Consider the following 13784-nt stretch of genomic DNA (forward strand, 5'->3'; position numbering starts at 1 on the left):
TTTAAATTTAATTCCCCCCTCAAATTGTATCCCCGTTCCCTTTTAGAAAACAGTTTTAGAATATTGTCAGGAAGCAGGTTATTTATTGCTTTATATATAATTTGTGCTGTGAGAAAATGAACCAGATCTGTGAATTTTAGAATTTTTGATTTTAAGAATAGTGGATTTGTATGATCTCTGTAACCAGTTTTATGGATTATCTTTATGGCCCTTTTTTGTAATATAAAGATTGATGATAGCGAACATTTGTAAGTATTGCCCCAAACCTCTGCACAGTAATTCAAATACGGTGCAATCAGGGAACAATAGAGAATGTGGAGTGATTTGTGGTCCAGAATGTGTTTTACTTTACTCAAGATTGAAACACTTCTTGAAATTTTGTTATGTATATGATTTATATGAGACTTCCAGTTTAATTTATCATCTATAATCACACCAAGAAACTTATGTTCAAGTACTCTTTCAATTTCCACACCATCTACATGAATCTGCACTTGTGCATTTCTAAGGGAATTCCCAAATAAGATAATTTTAGTTTTACTTAGATTTAGCGATAGTTTGTTCCTGTTAAACCATTTTTTAATTTTGCACATTTCTGAAGTAATTGTATCCAGCAGCTCCTTTAGATTCCCCCCAGAACAAAAAATATTTGTGTCATCTGCAAATAATACTAATTTTAATATATCAGATGCCTTACAAATATCATTTATATAAATAATAAATAATTTTGGACCCAGTACAGAGCCTTGTGGAACACCACAAGCAATGTCCAAGCATGATGAGGAATGGACACCCAGCTTCACAAATTGTTTCCGGTCACTTAAATAATTTTTCACCCATTGCAGTACAACCCCCCTAATCCCATACCGTTCCAGTTTATTAATTAATATGTCATGATTGATTGTGTCGAATGCTTTCTTGAGATCCAGAAATACTCCAGCTGCATACTGTTTCTGATCTATAGCATTCGTAATCTCCTCAATTGATTCGATTAATGCCAGAGATGTTGATCTTTTTGATCTGAATCCATATTGACTGTCAGAGAGTAATTTATATTTATCTAAGAATTTGTCTAATCGTTTATTAAACAGGTTTTCTAGGATTTTGGAGAATTGTGGTAGTAAAGAAACAGGCCTGTAATTTGTGAAGTGGCATCTATCCCCGGTTTTATACAGCGGCACAACTTTAGCTATTTTCATTTTGTTTGGCACTTTTCCCGTCTGAAATGATAAGTTGCAAATATATGTTAGAGGTCCTACAATTCCTTCAATGACCTTCTTGACGATTTTCATGTCAATATCATTACAATCAGTGGATGTTTTATATTTACACATGTGTACAATGTCAATTATTTCTTTTTCCTCCACTGATGTGAGGAACATTGAGTTAGGGTTCCTATCAATCAGGTTTTCACTACATTCTACTGATGGCAGTGACTCAGGAATTTGTTCTGCCAGTTTTGGTCCAATATTTACAAAATAATGATTAAAGCTGTTGACCTTATCAGCAGTGTTTTCCATAATATTGCCATTATCGATAAAGTATTGTGGATAACTTTGTTGTCCAGAATTATTTTTAATGATACCGTTTAAAACATCCCATATTCCTTTCATATTATGTTTATTGTTGTTCAATATTTTACTATAATACTCCTTTCTACATACACGTATAATATTGGTCAACTTATTTTTGTATTTTTTATATTTATTTTCAGCTTCTTTTGTTCTTTGTTTTAGGTATTCCCTATAGAGTGTATTTTTCTTTTTACATGCATTTTGTAAACCCTTAGTGAGCCATGGTCTATCTGAATATTTGTGCTTTCTGTTGTATTTTATTGTTGGACAGTTTTTATCGTACAACTCCATGAATATTCTTAAAAATATGCCATATGCAATATCAATATCAGCTTCTTTGTACACCTTGTCCCAGTCCTGATTTAATAGATCGTTCTTAAATGCATTCATAGTTTCTTCTGTCCTTACACGTCTGTATCTCAGTTGTTCTTCATGCTGATTTTTCTTATAATTAGTGTCATAAACTGCAAAAACTGGTAGGTGATCACTGATGTCATTAATTAATATTCCGCTCACAATGTTGTTTTCCATATTGTTAGTGAAAATATTGTCAAGTAAGGTGGCACAATGTGGTGTAATTCTGCTGGGCCTGGTTATTTTAGGATGTAAACTCAAACTGTACATAGTGTTTAGGAATTCGTCGGTCATTTTATGCTTTTTTGGATTCAACAGGTCAATATTAAAATCACCACAGATAAACATAACTTTTTGATTTGTTTTAGAGAATATTTCCTCTATGAAGTCATTAAATACTTGAATACTAGAGCCAGGTGTTCTATATATACAGCTAATTATTACATTTTTTTCTTTTTCCTTATAAATTTCAATTGTTATACATTCTAGTAAATTATCAATTACAGTTGTCATACTTTCTACCACCTTGTAGTTTAGGTTTTTATCCACATACACAGCTACTCCCCCTCCACTCTTGTTCCTTCTATTTACAAAATTCACTTCATATCCCTCCAGTCCAAAGTCCATTCCTTTCTCCGCATTGATCCATGTTTCAGAAATGGCAATAATTCCAAATGGATTTGTCAACTCATTTAGATATTCCTTTATATTGTTGAAGTTGGCATACAGACTTCTGCTATTAAAATGGATTATTGATCATTTATTTTCCGTGTTGATGGTGTGCTTAAACTGTTCATCAGTGAAGTAGCAGCAGTTACAGCTGATGTTGTAGAAGAAATTATTTTCCGGGTCTATATTCTTTTCTAAGTCTAGAACATTATGGTCTGTGTATCGAAATGTTCTCAGTTCCAGATTATCATAAAGAGAATTCCAATGAGTTATGTTGATATTGTTGCCGGATGCAGATGAAGTTCTTTTGGACTGTGCCATGTGTTGTGTTGTGTGTCACGTCACATGTGTATTCATACCTCCAGAGTAAGTTGACCTCAGTATTTGTCCAGCTCTTCCATATTTCTGATGACCAACACTTTGGCTTGTTCCAGTGTTCCATTGAGTTTAATGAATACTTTGCAGTTGGTGGTCCATGTATTTTGAATTTTTCCCTGTTTCTTCAAGTAACGTGCTTTCCTGGCAATGTCCGCATTTCTTTTTATCAGATGTTCGTTCATGAAGACATCGGATCCTTTCAGTTTCCTTCCTTGTTTTAACAGTGCTGTTTTCTGTTTTCTGTTTGCAAATCTCACAATGATGGCTGGTTTGTTACTGTCATTTTTTCGGGGTAGAGGGTGGCAAGCCTCAATGTTGTTATAATCCACTTCCACACCTTTGGACCGTAGAAAGGTAACCACTTGATGCTCCGTGGAGTTGACATCTTCCTCTCCTGGCCCTCCTACATTGTCAGTGGCGACCGCCCGGGCGTATGACCGGGGTTTGATGCGAAGCCCCGTGATGATAACATCGTTCATCCGGGTGTACTGCTCCAAATCCGCCACTCTGTTCTCCAGGTACGCCAGCCGCCGATCCTTCTCGGCGTTCTGGATGCGGAGAGCCTTAACTTCCTCGACCAGGTCCAGGATGGCTTTCTGCTGCAGTTTGACAGTAGAAATCTCCTCTGTCATAAACTCCAGCGACTTCTTAATATCGTCTCCTTCCTCGGCTGACAGAACTTTTTTCGGGCCCATGCTGAGAGACGCTCTCGTAGCTTTGCCGTGACGACCGGCTGATCATTGTTCTCACAGCATTTTGAGTGGGAACAGTTCAAACTGGGAGTAGTGGGAGTTATTTACTGATTGAAACAAGCTGAATGTTTCTGTGACGATGAAGATCAGCAGCTCAGCTGATCAATGAACTGACATCTATCAGTCGTTTCATGAGATGAAGTCATCAGCAGACATTTGTTCTGACTGTGTGATGAATGTCAGAACGTCAGGGCTCTGCTTTAGTCACTGCTTGATGATCATTGGCTCATTGTTGAATCCAGGGCCCAGTCTGACCTCTGACCTTTGCTGCAGGTCTTCTGTGTTATCTCCACTTTCATGTCTGATCTTCTACTTGTAGTCCTGTGTCTACATATACAGTGGCTTTCAAAAGTATTCGGCCCCCTTGAACTTTCCCACATTTTGTCACATTACAGCCACAAACATGAATCAATGTTATTGGACTTCCAGGTGAAAGACCAACACAAAGTGGTGCACACGTGAGAAGTGGAACGAAAATCATACATGATTCCAAACATTTTTTACAAATAAATAACTGCAAAGTGGGGTGTGCGTAATTATTCAGCCCCCTGAGTCAACACTTTGTAGAACCACCTTTTGCTGCAGTTCCAGCTGCCAGTCTTTTAGGGTCTGTCTCTGCCAGCTTTGCACATCTACAGACTGAAATCTTTGCCCATTCTTCTTTGCAAAACAGCTCCAGCTCAGTCAGATTAGATGGACAGCGTTTGTGAACAGCAGAAATTGAAATTGAAATTGCAGTGAAGTCAGCTAGAAACTTACAGTGACGTGGACATCATGCAAAGACTGCCAGACTCTGTAATACTGCAAATGATCAGTGACTCAGGTTAACACTAAACTTTAAACGGCACCTCTGTGTCTCTGTGTGCTGAACATCTAGGATTGAGTCAGGCTGCATCAGCTGAAGCTGTTATTTGTATATATCAGTATTTTTTTATTCAGGTGTGGGGAAAATACGTAAGACTGCAGTGAAGCGATGCACCAGATGAATCCCTGGCCAAAGGTATCGTACTCAAATCAGACTACTGATCCAGCCACATCAGCCTTTTGTGAGGTCTGTTTAAAGTAGACTAAAAGTGAACTGCAGGTTCCTGAGAGGTGGACTGTGAGCACAGAAACACATGTTCATACATACAGCTGCAGCAAACTTACATTAATTTTAAATAGATTTGTTACTCTGATGTCTGTCTCTGTGTTAGTCCTCTGACAGACTGGTGACCTGTCCAGGTGTGCTCTACCTACTACTGGGACAGGTTCCAGCCTCTGTAATAGAAATGTTCTGTTATTCTCATTTAAAGTGTTTAAGTGCTTATGCATATGCTTAGTTGTGACACTGTTACTGTTCAGTGAAAGTTGCTAAAACTAGATGAACTTACTTCAGCAGTTTGAGAAAACAACTCCCTTTACAGGTGCTGATAAGGCCAAGGGCACAAAACAGCACAACCATTGATGCGTTAGGTTTCATAGCGAGACACGTGAAGTGTGGTGTGATCAGTTTGTAACTTCCTCCCTCTTCCTTGGAAAGCATAAAGGAGGAGGAGCACGACCTCTGTGGCAGCGCTGACATGACTGAACTGTGATGTTTGATGTGTGTTGGCGCAGTAATAAATAGCTTGATCACAGCTCTTTCTGTGTTGCAGACTTTATTTAAAAAATTCCACGAACCCCCCCCCCACTGTGAACCTGAATTGAATATTCAGAAGACATTTGTTTAAATAGTTCTACAAATCTGAGCTGTTGGTGTGTCCTTGGATTGTGTGGTAATAATATTAGAGCCTGCAATCTTTCTTACTGGATCTCTACTATGAGTCATGTTACCTGAGATTAGTTCTATGTTTACCTGTCAGCCTGGACGAATGTGCTGTGTGAAGAATGTAAATGACATCAGATCTGAACTGCTTACATCTAAGGAGCCTGTTCATATTTAATTGTAATATGAACCAATGATTTTCTGATTGATTGCTGATATATACAGTGGGGCAAAAAAGTATTTAGTCAGCCACCGATTGTCATCATTTTAGGTGGGGGAACTTGCACAGAGGTCAGTAATTTGCACCAGAGGTACACTTCAACTGTGAGAGACAGAATGTGAAAGAAAAAAAATCCATGAATCCACATGGTAGGATTTGTAAAGAATTTATTCGTAAATCAGGGTGGAAAATAAGTATTTGGTCAATAACAAAAATACAACTCAATACTTTGTAACATAACCTTTGTTGGCAATAACAGAGGTCAAACGTTTACTATAGGTCTTTACCAGGTTTGCACACACAGTAGCTGGTATTTTGGCCCATTCCTCCATGCAGATCTTCTCGAGAGCAGTGATGTTTTGGGGCTGTCGCCGAGCAACACGGACTTTCAACTCCCACCACAGATTTTCTATGGGGTTGAGGTCTGGAGACTGGCTAGGCCACTCCAGGACTTTCAAATGCTTCTTACGGAGCCACTCCTTTGTTGCCCGGGCGGTGTGTTTTGGATCATTGTCATGTTGGAAGACCCAGCCTCGTTTCATCTTCAAAGTTCTCACTGATGGAAGGAGGTTTTGGCTCAAAATCTCACGATACATGGCCCCATTCATTCTGTCCTTAACACGGATCAGTCGTCCTGTCCCCTTGGCAGAAAAACAGCCCCATAGCATGATGTTTCCACCCCCATGCTTCACAGTAGGTATGGTGTTCTTGGGATGCAACTCAGTATTCTTCGTCCTCCAAACACGACGAGTTGAGTTTATACCAAAAAGTTCTACTTTGGTTTCATCTGACCACATGACATTCTCCCAATCCTCTGCTGTATCATCCATGTGCTCTCTGGCAAACTTCAGACGGGCCTGGACATGCACTGGCTTCAGCAGCGGAACACGTCTGGCACTGCGGGATTTGATTCCCTGCCGTTGTAGTGTGTTACTGATGGTGACCTTTGTTACTTTGGTCCCAGCTCTCTGCAGGTCATTCACCAGGTCCCCCCGTGTGGTTCTGGGATCTTTGCTCACCGTTCTCATGATCATTTTGACCCCACGGGATGAGATCTTGCGTGGAGCCCCAGATCGTGGGAGATTATCAGTGGTCTTGTATGTCTTCCATTTTCTGATGATTGCTCCCACAGTTGATTTTTTCACACCAAGCTGCTTGCCTATTGTAGATTCACTCTTCCCAGTCTGGTGCAGGTCTACAATACTTTTCCTGGTGTCCTTCGAAAGCTCTTTGGTCTTGGCCATGGCGGAGTTTGGAGTCTGACTGTTTGAGGCTGTGGACAGGTGTCTTTTATACAGATGATGAGTTCAAACAGGTGCCATTCATACAGGTAACGAGTGGGGGACAGAAAAGCTTCTTACAGAAGACGTTACAGGTCTGTGAGAGCCAGAGATTTTCCATGTTTGAGGTGACCAAATACTTATTTTCCACCCTGATTTATGAATAAATTCTTTACAAATCCTACCATGTGAATTCATGGATTTTTTTTCACATTCTGTCTCTCACAGTTGAAGTGTACCTCTGGTGCAAATTACTGACCTCTGTCATCATTTTAAGTGGGGGAACTTGCACAATCAGTGGCTGACTAAATACTTTTTTGCCCCACTGTGTGTATATATATATATATATATATATACACACAGTGGGGCATTGTGGTTGCCTTATGGTTCCAAGCGCTGTCACCAATCTTTGCATTTTGTTATTATCTCATGACACTTGTTTAATCAGCTACCATCTCTCCTGTGGACTTTTTAATGTCTACAGTCTCAGACCAACACAGCCCTGCCCTTCCCATATTAGATTCTTGATGAATGTGTGTTGTTGTTATTCAGCCTGGTTCAATGTGCCCCTTTTTAACTTTGAGCACCCGCCCCTTTAAACCTCTCTGCACAGCCCTGCACTGAACTCACTATCTTCTCCCTCTAACAGCCTCCACATGTTCTCACTGTAATTTCCCCTCATGAATGAATTTATGCTGCACTAATGTGAATGTTTGCAGGGAAATCAAACGCATTTCACACGCAGTACTCGAGCTGACTTACCTTTGTTTGAATGACGACTTGTACGCGCTGACTCCACAGATAAGGTACGAAAATATATCAGGCTACGTCTTCAGGGTTTCTACTCCACGGCCGTATTTCATACGGGTCCACATTTCCACTGCACGCTATTTTCTGCAAGTACCGCCGCTTCGCCTCTGGACGCAATCGGTCTCTATACAGTCCGTTCTCTTTTGAGCTGCTTTTAAGCATCTTGTAATCGTCGTTCCAACACAGTGTGTTTGTTTTGATTCGTAGACCTCGAAAATGGTGCCGCGCTCCCACAATGCATTGCGGCGTGACGTCAACTCCAAAGCCCTATAGAACATGTTCTTTTTCATTGTCAAAATTATCAGGAATAAAGAAGAAAACTGATTCAAAACCTGTGGAACCTGCCAAAAAACAAGTTTTACTGCAAAGGATTTCTAGATGTGAAGGTTTTGTGGCTTTTTTCAGTTTCTAAAACAAACTCATTTGTACAGAAGGATATGAGGATGTATATGTCCGGTGGTGGGTTTTTTTCTTCTTGATTTAATGTATTCATTTATCTCTTCACTTAATCTTTCTTTATGTTGTTTTTTTTTTTTGATTTGGCATGAGCGATTTCCGGTCCTCACTCCAAGCCAGTTGGTGGCGGTAATGCACCACATGTTCTATCACAGCTGCGTCCGAGAGGACAGGAAACGTCTGTGTGCGTCTGCAAACCAGGTAACTACACTCAGCTGAGCCTCTCTGCTAGTCGTTATTAGTTGGAGGGTTTTGCGTCACTTTCTCTCGGCTTGATAAAGGGCTGTATAGAAATCTCTGGTACGTAACACGTAACGTCATTTTTAGGGAGCGTCGCAGAGAAGTGAGGCTGTTTCTTTGTTTTTGTCGAGTTTTGATTGAAGACATGTTTCCAGTCCGTTTTTTACTCGTTTGTTTTTTCATTAATAACTTTACATTATCACAGAGAACAAGAAGGCGCTTTGTTTGTCACATTCACCTTATGTCTGTGAAGGTTCTCAGTCATCCAGGTCATCGTAGTCAAAGGAGCTTGCAAAGAAAAGCGTCTGGACTTCTTTAAGTTACTTGAAGACGTTTCACCTCTCATCCGAGAAGCTTCTTCAGTTCTAAGGTCAAATGGTGGAGAGTCCCAGATATAAACCTAGTGGGAGTAACCCCCCACAGAGGGACAAAAGGACCCCCTGATGATCCTCTAATCACCTGAGCCAAGGTGTGAAACTGGGTGTGGGCCCCAATCAGCCAGTTTCGGGTGAGTTCATTGTGAAACCTGGCCCCACCTTATCATGTGTATACCACTGTATACACATGATAAGGTGTATCATGTGTATACAGTATACCACAGTATACTGTATACCACTGTATTGTTCTTTCTTTGTGACTGTTTATGTTTAAGTTGTTTGTTGCTGGTTTTTAGTTTGTTTTTTGTCTGTTTGGGAGCTGACACAGTCTCTATGGAGACGGGTTTTTGGGGGGTAGCAGGAGGAGAGAAGCTGCAGAGAGGCGTGTAAGACTGCAACTCTGCTTCCTGGTCCCAACTCTGGATAGTCATATTTTGGGGGGTTTAATAAACTACTACTGCATGATGTAAAGCTGAAGTATTACACAGCTTTATGAACCTCCTGTTATCCTGGTAGACGAGTACAGCAATAAATCTTTTACTTGAACATCTTCTGGCTCCAATAAGCTTTGAAATGTGACCATGAAGTCAGAGACACACTGACTGAAACCCACAGCTGTGACTGTGGATCACATCCACACACAGTGTAGCTGCTGTCTCTGTGTGAGGTCTGTGTATATATGTACATATTTATGCTTATATTCATGTTCTCTTATTCCCCTTTATTTGATATCCTAATTCTGTGCTGTGTAAAGATTTGTCGGTGTTCTGCTGCTACAAACTGGATTTCCTGGAGGATAAACATGAGGGATTCATAAAGTTCTATCTCTCTGTTAAAATCCCCCAAAATAAATGAAATGTGAATTTCAGGCAGACGTGTTTTTAAAAGAGTCTCTTTAATGGAAAAATGTGTTTTTAAAACCAGCCAATAGGAGCGTCTGTGGATATCAGCTGAGGCTGAACTCAGGAACACCATCATATATAAATACACAGAATTAAATCACTAGATAAAAGACGTCATTAAATAAGGATCAAATCAACATGTCAGAGGTCAAAGGTCAGTCAGAAGAGGTGTGGTTAAACACTGGCAGTGCAGTGACCTAATGCAGTTTGGTTACCGCCACGGGAAAAGCCCCGCCCCCTCTGAGCCTCCGCTGTGTCCTCAGCACATCCAGGAGCAGCAGGTCAGAGGGGGCGGGGCCATGTCAGGACTTATTTTAAGTAAAATTTAAAGTGGAGCGACGGCAGGAGTCACACAGCAGTAACCAGCTCTGTCTGCCAGGGTCAAAGGTCAAACAAGTCCTGCAGCTGACCCACACACAGACTTACACTGATCCACAGAGAGTGATGAATCCACACATCACTCGGCTGGAGGAAGCTGGGTTTCCACACCGTCCAATCAGAAACCAGTGTTGACGCTGAGACCCGTCTCTGTAACAAGAAGTCCATGAACAGGCAGACCCTCTGCAGCAGGCTGACCTGTGACCTCTGAGACAGAGGGAGGAGTTTGTGTCAGCAGGGGGCGCTGCAGCATCGCCTGAGAGCTTTAAGAACAACAGCAATAAACAGGAAGTGAAAGTCACACTTCTGTTGGTGTGCGTTATCAGCAGACCCCACCCTCTGCAGGAAGCTGAGATAAGAAGCAGCCAATCACAGAGCAGAGAGCATGTGACTTCCTGTTCCTGCTGTTACTGTGACAACAGCTCCTGGGACAGAGAGCAGCTTTCTAAAGAGGAAAGATGCTGCTGTCACCCCCGGGTGTCATGTGACCCACCTGATGTACCGATTTAAGACTGTAAGAACAATAATAACAACATGTTTTAGTCAGGTGATCCATGCAGAGCAGATCCATGTGACCAAACACAGCTGGATCACATGTTTCCTCTCCTGGAAACAGAAAGCCTTCATGTATAAAGGCTCATGTACCCACTGAGCCCTGCTCTCAGATCTGTGAGGCTTTAACAAACAACAGTTTAAAGTCATGTTTAGCATCTTCTGTCAGTGTGGAAGGTCACACACTTTCCTGAGTGTTGAACCCTGAACTACTAGCTGTTCATGTCAGCCTGGACATAAATACAGACCTGCCTGCTGTCATAGACCCCAGCACTCACATGTTACTTATAAGTGACTCATATGTATGCATGTATATATTGTGTATATTGTGCTATTTCTTACTTAGTGTGTTGTGTCTTTGTTCCTGTTTGTGCTGCAGCACTGTAACCTAAATAATTTCCCCTGGGGATCAAAAAAGTCTTCTGATTGTGATTAAATGAAAGCAGTCAGAGCAGAGGACGGTGATGTAAGGAATGGGATTTTAATCAGCCAGTCTCCTTTAACTCTCAGCATCACAAAGTAATGTGGTAACATCTGGACTGATGTGTTTACTGTCAGCTAGTTTAAATGCTGTAGGCTGCAGCCGCTGCTCTAACACTATAACTGTAACAGGGCTCAGTGCTGCTTCTAACAGTCTGAGCTGCTTCAGGCTTTATTTGTGAGGAGCACAGCAGCTTACAAACACGTGGCTGGGCCTGGACCCAAAGGAGTGTTTGTTAAAGCCTGCAGTGAATCCAGCAGCAGAATGATGGAAATGCAACACAGCAATGATGAAGAGGAGCAGCATTAAAGCCAAAGTCCAGTTCATACAGTTAGGTCCATAAATCAAATAAGGGAAAATAAAATGTTGTTGGATGCACCTGTCTGCACCCTTAATGCTCTCTGGTCGCTATGGTAACGCGTAAACATTTCTTTCAAAATAAGACACACGACTACAACACGGGAAAAGACCCAGGGAAACGAAGTTAACGATAAAAACCCTGAAAACCATTGTTGGATTTATATTTTATCATTGTCATTGTTATTGGGGAATATCTAACCATATATGCTTAGAGGTGTAGAACCAATTGTGTAATGATAGTAGTCTTTAAAGACTTTGTGTGACTCCAGAGTGTTCTGGCATTCACACCCACGTCCTGGGATCATGGGAGAGGTGCTACCTTCTTATTGTTTTGTGGTAGGATGTCTGTTTTAGTCTAAGTGCCTTTTGTTTAGATGAACTGCTGGACTTCCAGACCAGCAGGTTTAGGGAAGTCGTTTATGGGGTCACACTCTGACTCCACACACACACACACACACACACACACACACACACACACACCTACATAACATACAGACTGGTACCTTTGTTCACGTGTATGTTAATGAACCTATGTATATTCATGTAACCTCAATAAAAGAACGAGGGAACGGACGAGAGCGACTGTGGTCAAGCGAAGGAACGGCATTGGTCCAGTTCTCTCCCGTGCACGAGAAACATAAAGAACTACTCGTGTCTTGCTTTGCTGTGTAGCTGGATTGAACGATCCAGCGAACAGGTTTATGCTACAAACCTATCAACCATCAATTTCACACCGAGCCTCGACTCTCACGGCCCGGTACCAAACGACTCACGGACCGGTCCGTGACCCGGGGGTTGGGAACCGCTGAGTTAACGCATGAGTAGTTCAGGGCTGCACGTCATTTTCATTGTTAATATCTTTGTGAAAAGCACATTGATGTGAAAATCTTCATGAGAGTCAGAGGCCCTACAACACGATTAAAGATTCATTCAAAAGAAAATCACAAGTTATTATCATCTTCAGAACATTTCATTAAACATTAGAGACAGACTGCTGAGTACATCTCATCTCTATCCAAACAACCTACAGTCCACAAACACATCATGAACCAGTGCTCTGGGCTGTGGTCTGTCCCCAGTTACATGGATCAGCTGGTTCCCTGGAGGTGACTGCTGCTGTGGTTTGGAGCGGATGAATAAACCTGAACTGAATCAGGTGTCCAGTTACTTTTGGTCCCTTTAAACCAGGCTGTCACATGTTCAGCATGTGAAACTCCTCCTCCTCCGTGAAAACGGGTGTGGGTCTCAATCAGCCAAGGTTTTGGGTGAACCCATTGTGAGATCTAGCCCCACGCTATCATGTGATTTCCTGTGATCAAATGTCCCAGGATGTGAGTGGGCGTTAAGACGTCCATGTCCCTCTTCAAGCAACTTAAAGAAGTCCAGACGCTTTTCTTTCCAAGCTCCTTCGACAACATCATTCATAGAACAACTTCCAGCTTCTTTTGCTCGGCTACAGTTTGGATGGATTTGCATTTAAAGATGCAACAAGACTAAAATGGTTAAGGTCAGGAGGTCAAAGGTCAGAGCTCCTGTGGGTCTGAGGGCGGCCTCACGCTGGAGAAGGATGAAGGAGTCTGACCTGAGCCAGTGTTTGACATGAACACATCAGCACTGCTGTCAGTGAGCCTAACGACAGCCGTTAGCATCATTTCAGTGTTTCAGTCATAAAAACACTTCCTGTCTCTGTGGTGGTTACAGTGACATCATGCAGTTTGTGCTTTGACCTCCAGAGGGCGACAAATCAGCACAGACAGAGAGCTCCATTCAAACTTTGCTGCCATCAGGAATAATTCTTCAAATATAATCATCAGTGTTTGAGCAGTTATGATATCAGGGACAATCTAGACATGTGTGACAATACTGAACATGTCACATGACACACCTCAAACATCATGTGATCCACTCTCAGTCTGCACTTTCATTCATGACTTCAACAGGTTGAAATGAGCTTTGAAGAAACATTCAGTGAAATAAATCTTTCATGGATTCATGTGAGCAGCAGATGAACTTTGTACCAACAACATCTTCAATAACAGAGTCTGAATGAAGCTCAGGTGTTGATGCTGCTCCCTGATTGGACGCTTGCTTTCAGCTCTGCTCTCAGTCTTTACTGCACAGGTGAAGGTAGAAAGTGTGACTGGATCTATAGACTGGAAACAGAGAAACATGCTGAACATTTGAAGCTTTGCAGCAGAAATGTTCATGTTACAAATACAGCAGAGCTGATCTGGGATCAGTGTGTTCACACCTG

This window comes from Maylandia zebra, unplaced genomic scaffold (genome assembly GCF_041146795.1).
Source record: "Maylandia zebra isolate NMK-2024a unplaced genomic scaffold, Mzebra_GT3a scaffold11, whole genome shotgun sequence".
NCBI classification, from domain to species: domain Eukaryota; kingdom Metazoa; phylum Chordata; class Actinopteri; order Cichliformes; family Cichlidae; genus Maylandia; species Maylandia zebra.